At 34.5% G+C, this 8,523-nt stretch overlaps 1 protein-coding gene across 1 annotated transcript in view; it reads right to left on the bottom strand.

Moving 5' to 3' along the window:
• LOC144969033 (acetyl-CoA carboxylase-like) overlaps positions 1–1,988 on the bottom strand; it is a 54,790-nt gene extending 52,802 nt beyond the window's left edge. The window contains 1 exon segment of the mRNA XM_078908000.1: positions 1,876–1,988. The gene's annotated coding sequence lies outside the window, so the exon portion shown is untranslated.
• Positions 1,989–8,523: the final 6,535 nt, after the last annotated feature.

Below are 8,523 nucleotides of genomic sequence, written 5' to 3'. Positions count from 1 at the left end.
ACTTCCGGATGGCAAAGTTGTGACCTTCTTAGCCAAGCGCAAACTATCTATACATAGAAGATTGAATTTTTAAAAACATTATTGGACGGAAGAAATAAAACTTACACTCCTCACGTTTATCTTTACAATGTTAGTTTTATGCATCGGGCTCACCTCGATATAATATAGATACTGTTTTTAGACGATTACGTATCACATTTTATGCCTTATAGACACCTTTGTTAAAAAAAAAAACAGCAACAAAAAAAACCCGACTACGGTACTGCCGTATACTCTGAAAAAAAAAACATGTTTAAAATTTTGGCTAGAAAACTCAACCTTCAAAGATCAATCGGTTAAAACGACCCTGCTCATTTTATCTAAAACTCTCAAACCCGGGACTCCCTTAAAATTGAGAGTTCTTGACAAGATGAGAGTCATTTTAATACGATTCAATCGTCTTATGTCACGCCGCCCGGCAACGGCGGCCATCTTGGTTCTAAACAAAGAAAATCATTACTTTTTATTTTTCATGCTGGCTAGAACTTTTCATATGCCTTGTGATCAGAATGTGTAAAAGTCAAAACATGATCAAATGTATGTGTTTATTTTCCTCTGGATACCCTTTATGCTCGCCGGAGAAATATTTCATACGGGCGTCCGCCGTTGTTCCGATAGTTTAGAGCCAGTGTTACTAAGTTACCATGCGTCATTAGGAAGGAAGTGACGATACGATTGTTGAAGAGTATTGACCAATTGTTGAAATACGAGAGTTTTGGCCAAAATTAAAATCTTAGTTTGTTTTTTGTTCGTTTGTTGTTGTTTTTTAAACAGAGTACGACAGGATAATTTGTGAGTTCCATGTCACAACGGAAGCATGATAATAATTTCATTTCTTACATTGATTCATCGACACAAAAATCACACTGCCGCCTAGATCTATATTTTGAGAAAGAAAAGTAAATATCGTAAAAAATTAACCATTAAATTGAGCTTTATATAGCGCAATATCCACTAAATATGCTCAAAGCGCTTTACAAGGGGTCCCTGGCCAACAGCAAAATTTAACATGTAGGACGGGACATGACGCCTGTTAGGCGATATTACAATTTTTCGGACAAAGACAACGCTGTTAGAGGCCAGGTACTCATTTTACACCTGAGCACGGTGAGAGACTGTGTGTAAAGAGCCTTTTCCAAGGACTCAACTATGCGCCAACCATAAAATCTGACACGTCTTAATGATACTGAGAAACGTGAAAAATACTCGTACTTCACATATGGAAGTACTTTCAAACCGACGCAAAATATCGTTAATTACAACAATGTTAACTCACTCAATCCTAGAGATTTTTGCTACTTTTCAAAATTGGAAAAAAATTATTAAAAATGAGCATGTGCATAAACAGTTTTATTCAACTATAATGAACATGTAAAAACTAACAACATAAGCTTTGATACTACGCCTATGATTTGTCTTAGAAAAATGTAACAAACAGGCATGGGGGAAAAGTAACCCTGGGTAATCTACGGATATAGTCGGTGTTAGGATTGAGTGAGTTAAAACAGGCCCATAATTGCGTTCGGTTATAGGACCTGAAAATATGTGCACCTCGATGCAGACACGTGTCATTAAAAATAAAGCATTGAAAATCAGTTTTGTCAATTCGATCTCTCTGGCTTAGGAGGGAACCGGAAGTAAAAAGTTTATTTGGCTTTCATCGCATATTATGACACCAAATATTATCTACTTACTTACTTTTTATTAGGCGTCACCCTTTTTTAAAACTATAAAATAGTAAATTATAAGTTTTGATAACTGTAAGTATAAATAGAATTAGTTGCTCTAAACAATATTAATTATTTCCAAATCAATCATATATCTACACAAACTCACTGTTATCGTTACTTTTAAAAAAATCCGTTTATGTCCATGATAATATGTTATGAATTACACACCCAACCACAACACAGTACAGCACACACTATTCAGCGTAGGTTATTTGAATCAATGTGCAGTGTACACTATGTAACTTTTACCCCTCTCAATAATGCCTCTGACCACTGGTCGCTCGAAGGTCACGCTAGTCATTTAAGATAAGACAAACGTAGATTACGTATCATTAATTATTTGTCCAAGGTCAATAGACCTATGAACTCTATCTCTCTCCATCTTTCATTTTGCTTTTAAAAGGTCTTTGAGACATGACACTATTTAACCCTATCGATGCTGTGTGCTTTAAAAAAAAACAAAAAAACAAAAAAAAAAACAACAACAAAAAACCCCCACACCATTGCCAGTCGGATATATATAGATAGAATGAAGTTGACGTTACTCAGGTCTTTGCTATTGTTTTTTGCCATCCAGGAAACCGTATTAACCAGACTATAGATAGTATGCGCTTGGCTAAGAAGCTCATAACATTGCCATCCGGAAGTATAACGGACCAACACACAAAACATTGTGTAATCATGAACTTATATAGTTGGGGTAATACAGTTTAGTGAGAATCGCTCACAAACGCGGATGGCAAATTACATTAACAAAGGCTTGAGTGACATCATCTTCGAACTATCTATAAACGTTTAAGGTTACACATAGTTTTGTGTATTGGTTTATTATACTTCTGGATGGCAATGTTGTGAGCTTCTAAGCCAAACTCATACTATCTATAACGTACCGACTCCCAACACACAAAAATTATGTGCAACCTTAAACGATGGCCTGATTGATAGAATTTAGTGAGAGCTGCTCATAAAAACGGTTGGTTAAAAACAATAACAAAGAGCTGAGTGACGTCATTTTCATTCTGTCCATTATTGACATAATTTCTAGTGTAGAAATAAGAACAGTTACCTCATTCAATTTCATTATTTGTTCAGTCTCGGTGGCCATTTTATTTTTAACTAAATGGCGTTCTTATATCAATAGTTGAAAGTAGAACATGCATTTATCATGACTTTCATTTCTTGAAAAAGATCTTCAAGGCTGTTGATATGGGTTCTTTTTTGTTTACAGATACACCTCTCTCTCTCTCTCTCTCTCTCTCTCTCTCTCTCTCTCTCTCTCTCTCTCTCTCTCCCTCCCTTTTATGCCAGTTATCAACTACCTTGTTGACACCGAATACAATCCACCATTATGCTTTCATGGGAATTTTCAAATATTTGTTTATACTCTCTCTCTCTCTCTCTCTCTCTCTCTCTCTCTCTCTCTCTCTCTCTCTCTCTCTCTCTCTCGCTCTCTCTCTCTCCTCTCTCTCTCTCTCTCTCTCTCTCTCTCTCTCTATCTCTCTTATATTCTCTCTTTGTCTAAGGTAAGGATAAAATGTTTATATGACATCATGCATGTTATCAGCAGTATCAGAGAAGTTTTATGTAAGTGGTTCAATTACTACACGATACTGATACAGCCGTAATATAACCAGATAACAGCCAAGGTCAGAGGTGAACCAAGGCTGACTACCTATAAAGACTCTTGGACTCAAGCAAAGTAAATAGGTACTACTAAACTGTTAAATATTTAAAATCTATAAAAGGCATTGAACAAATTTGAATATATCAGCTTCAAAGAAAATAAAAAGAAAAAAAAAAAAAAAAAGGGGGGGGGGGGGGGGAAGAAAAGGAACATGATACGTAGCAATGGGTATGGTATTAACTCATTCAATCCTAGAGATTTTTTTGCTACTTTTCAAATTTGGAAAGAAGTGTATTAAAAATGAGCATGTGCATAAATATTTTTATTGAACTAGACGTCTACCATTAACATGTAAAAATTAAAAACTTTAACTTTGATACTACGCCTATAATTTGTCTCTGAAAAATGTAATAAATAGGCATGGGGTAAAAGTAACCCGGGTAAACTACGGATATAGTCGGTGCTAGGGTTGAGTGAGTTAATGTTCATTTATGTTCAAGACTGTGTGGTTTTGCGGTAAGATACTGGCCTTCGGACCGGTAACTCCTTGGTCCCGCCCTGGACTGAACAAAGACGATTCCTTGGAAAAGACCCTTTACTCACATTCTCTCCTCGCACTCAGATGTAAAATGAGTACCTGTCACGAAACAGCGTTTCTCTGTCAATATATAAATAAATGAATAAACAAAACAACCGCTTTCGGTCAACCATGGTCTTTGAAGTTACACAACATATACCGCCTGTGATGCACGTGCAACGACACCCCTGGATAACGACATTGCCCGGGACCGGAAAATTATGTCGTTATCCAGGGGTGTCGTTATTCCGGGGTTTTCAAGATGGCGGGAAAAAAAAAAAAGGGGGGGGGGGGGGGGGGCGATGAGACCCGTGATTACAGTGCCTTAGAGAAACCACGTCTTAAAAACGTTAGAATATGTATTTCCCTGTTTACAAAGGGTATACCAGTTACGCTTTAACTATCCAATGTGTGTATTGCCAGCCATTGTTTTGATCGTAAACCCTACCCGAACCCATTTTACGAAACTAAAATAAATAATAAAAATTAAGTGCCAACTTGATAATACCACACAAGAACACAGATACACACATTGAGTTTTGATTTTAATTCAAGTCAAATCCATGCCATACTGCTGATGAGATTTGAATACCAAAAATCGCTCCCTGCTTCCATCTAAAACCCCTGTTACTGAAAAGACGGCCGTGCAATCTTCACCCTGAAGCTATGGCCGTAATGGAAGAAGAAGAAGAAGACTAAACATTTAACGTTTAATATACGTTAAAGGATTACATCTTACTATATTATAGTCTAATTCAAAGCTGATGACGACTACATCAAATGGCTGAATGAGTCACACTTGGAGGTGTGAAGACCATACGACACTACTATAGTCTAATTGAGGGAATTTAATAGGAACATTATACGATCCTTCCTCTGTCTAAAAACAATAACAAGTGACACCATCTTCATTCATTCTATTTATTTAGTACTCGAAAGTTCTCTCAATCAGATAGACTATAAACGTTTAAAGCTTACATGGTTTTGTGTGTTGGTACAATTGATATGGTTGGCAGAAATGGTGAGTATTTTAGTTGAACGTAGACCATCAATTCAGAACAGTTTTGTTTTGTGCCAAATGGAAAATCCCGAGATAAATATAATTTGGACCCGCCGGTTTCAATCACAAGAACGTCAATATAGATTTGTTATCGATCATTTCTGGATCTCGGGGTGTTCACGCGACCTAAATCATAATATACAATCGAAATGAGAAACAAATGGGACGAGTGAAGTGATAGTTATGCATAATATAGATAGAATGCGCTTGGCCAAGGAGTTCACAACATTGCCATCCGGAAGTATAACGGACCAACACACAAACTCTGTGTAACCATGAATTTTTATAGTCTTGTTAATACAGTTTAGTGAGAACAACTCACAAACACGGATGGCAGAAACAATAACAAAGGCCTGAGTGACGTCATCTGCATACTATCTATAGGGCGTCCGCCATTGTTCCGATAGTTTAGAGCCAGTTACTAAGTTACCATGCGTCATTACGAGGGAAGTGACGTTATGACTGTTGAAGCGTAAAGGCTTGACTTAATCCGTCTCATCCGTGCCTCTTGGCATCGTATGTTTCTAACAGCACACGCATAGCCTACATAGACAAAATAATACTACTAGTTTACACTAACAATGTGGGATCAAATAAATGGGTGATAATACTATTGTCATTACTTTCTCACACAATATCCGTAAGAGAATGTTTTATTGAGGATAATGAGAATAATATTATAGCTTCTGACACACTCTATGAATAAGGGCGATATTAACTCCTACGATTTTTATTGTTCAACCGACATTTAAACTCGTATGCGTGATTAATAGCAATCGTGTTTGTATGTTTTTTATTGCGTCTTGAGATCTGCAGAAGAGAAGCGCTCGTGAAATTTGTGCAATTCATCATCATCATCATCATCATCATCATCATCATCATCATCATCATCATCATCATCAGCAGCAGCAGCAGCAGCAGCAGCAGCAGCAGCAGCAGCAGCGTCATTCTTCTCCGTATTCTTCTCCTACTTCTACCTATAATGATGATGCTAATAATAATAATAATAATAATAATAATAATAATAATAATAATAATAATAATAAATGATAATAATAATATTATTATTATTAATAATAATAATAATAATGATAATAATAATAATAATAATAATAATAATAATAATAGTAAACGCGCCCGGGGGAGACAAAGAAAAACACTCATAGACCAACTGAAGGGCTTCACCAGCCTAACAATCCAAGAGCTGTTTGAAAAGGCAAGAGACAGGGAGGAATGGAGAGAGATAATTCATGCAGTATCCGAAGCCTGGACCAGGCATGGAACCTAGAAGAAGAAGAAGAAGAAGAATAATAATAATAATAATAATAATAATAATAATAATAATAATAATAATAATAATAATAATAATGAAAATAATAATAATAATGAAAATAATAATAATAATAATGATGATGATGATGATGATGATGATGATGATGATGATGATAATAGTAATAAGATGATAATAATAATAATAATAATGACGATAATAATAATAATAATAATAATAATAATAATAATAATAATAATAATAATAATAATCATAATAATAATCATAATAATAATAATAATGACGATAATAATAATAATAATAATAATAATAATAATAATAATAATAATAATAATAATAATAATAATAATAATAATAATAATAATAATAATAATAATAATCATAATAATAATCATAATCATAATAATAATCATAATCATCATCATCTTCAATATCATTATCATTATTATTAATTATTTCTATTGCTATCTGTATCATCATCATCCTCGTCATTATGACCATCAATATCATCACTCCCCGTGATTAAAGCCATTAATTGGTATTGATTTGAATGATAAATCTGATGATTATCGCTGACAAGCCTGAATGAATTACAGGATTGTCTTCCTCTGTCTCCACTCTCACCCGATCAGTGTCGGGGTCAAAGTTCAGTCAAGGCGACCTGTGTTAATTAGTTGGATAAATCGAATGTGGTACAGGCATGTCGGCTGTGTCGTGTGCTACAGACAGCACGGCCTTGGTGCGATAGACTTTGGATTCAATCTTCAATTTTAAATTCTTTTGAGTTTTTGGAGGAAATGTGAGGCTATGTGCTCTAGTGGTATGACACTCGCTTTCGGATCGGAAGGTCCTGGGTTCGAGCCTCGCGCTCGGCGCATAGTTGAGTCCTTGGAAAAGGCTTTTTACTCACATTCTCTCACCGTACTCAGGTGTAAAATGAGTACATGGCCGTTAACATCGTTGTCTTTGTACGAAAAATTGTAATATCGCCAAAAAGGCGTCATGTCCCGTCCTGCATGTTAAGTTAAATGTTGCTATTGACCAGGGACCCCTTGTAAAGCGCTTTGATCTCATTTAGTGGATATTGCGCTATATCAAGCGCAATTTTTAATTTTTTTTTATTATTCTGTTGTTTTTTTTAAACGAATGACCAGTCGTCTCAAACTGGTGTTTTGTGGGTTTGAAACAGTTGGGCAAAATTCAACACGTACTTATTTAATTTGCAGTTCTGACAACCCAAACTGTTGTTATGAAAATACTCACTAACGCAAAAATGTATCGTCCATTACAGCAATGTTAAAAGAAGCCCATAACTGAGTTCGGTTATCAGACCTTTAAATATGTGCATGCCGGTAAAATTCCATCCTATGTTTTACTTATACTTTTAAAAAAAAACCCACCTCAGGAATGGGAGACACCCAATGATTGTCGTCACTTTGCCATTTTAGATTTATCTCCATCTTTTAAATACGACGATAAACAGGTATAGGGATATTGGCCTTTTAAAAAAATATTGAGTAAATAATTAAATAAGAAATAAATAAAAATTATGAATAAATAATTAAATAATAAATAGATAAATAAATAAATAAATAAATAAATAAACAAATAAATAAATAAATGAATACCTTCAAATATTTGCATGTCGGTAAAATTCCATCCTCTGTTTTACTAGTACGATTTGATTCAAAATTAATACATTCATTGAAGAGAACGATTTTTATTTCATAAACTACTTGAAAAACTTATATTTCCTAATTCTACTCTTCGTATTCCTTACTATGTACGACTGTGTGGTCTTGTGATATAAGACATGCAGTTAACACACAGTTAATTCGGAAATATTACCAGATTGACACATTTGGTCACATTTCAAAGCTGAGGTCGACACACCCCTATTGAGTGAATGAATTTGTTACCAAAATTCAATTCATGGATTGATGCGAAGCAAAAAAAGAAAAGATACAAAACAAAAACGAAAAAAACGAAACAACAAAAAAAAAAACAAAAAAACAAAACAAAACAAAAAAAACAACCGAAAAACCTTATCTTTAGAATTTTAACGGCGTTTGCAACAATTTTAAGTCATAACTCGTAACAACAATGGAAGGAGGGGGGAAAATGCGACATTCGTAATATTTTAGATCGAGGGAAACTGTAAAACTATTATTATTATTATTATTATTATTATTATTATTATTA

The sequence above is a fragment of the Berghia stephanieae genome, chromosome 3 (assembly GCF_034508935.2).
Source record: "Berghia stephanieae isolate SIO BIC M18660-M18661 chromosome 3, UCSD_Bste_1.3, whole genome shotgun sequence".
Lineage (NCBI taxonomy): Eukaryota > Metazoa > Mollusca > Gastropoda > Nudibranchia > Aeolidiidae > Berghia > Berghia stephanieae.
Note: the sequence above shows the minus strand (reverse complement) of the source record. Positions and strands in the feature narration are given on the sequence as shown.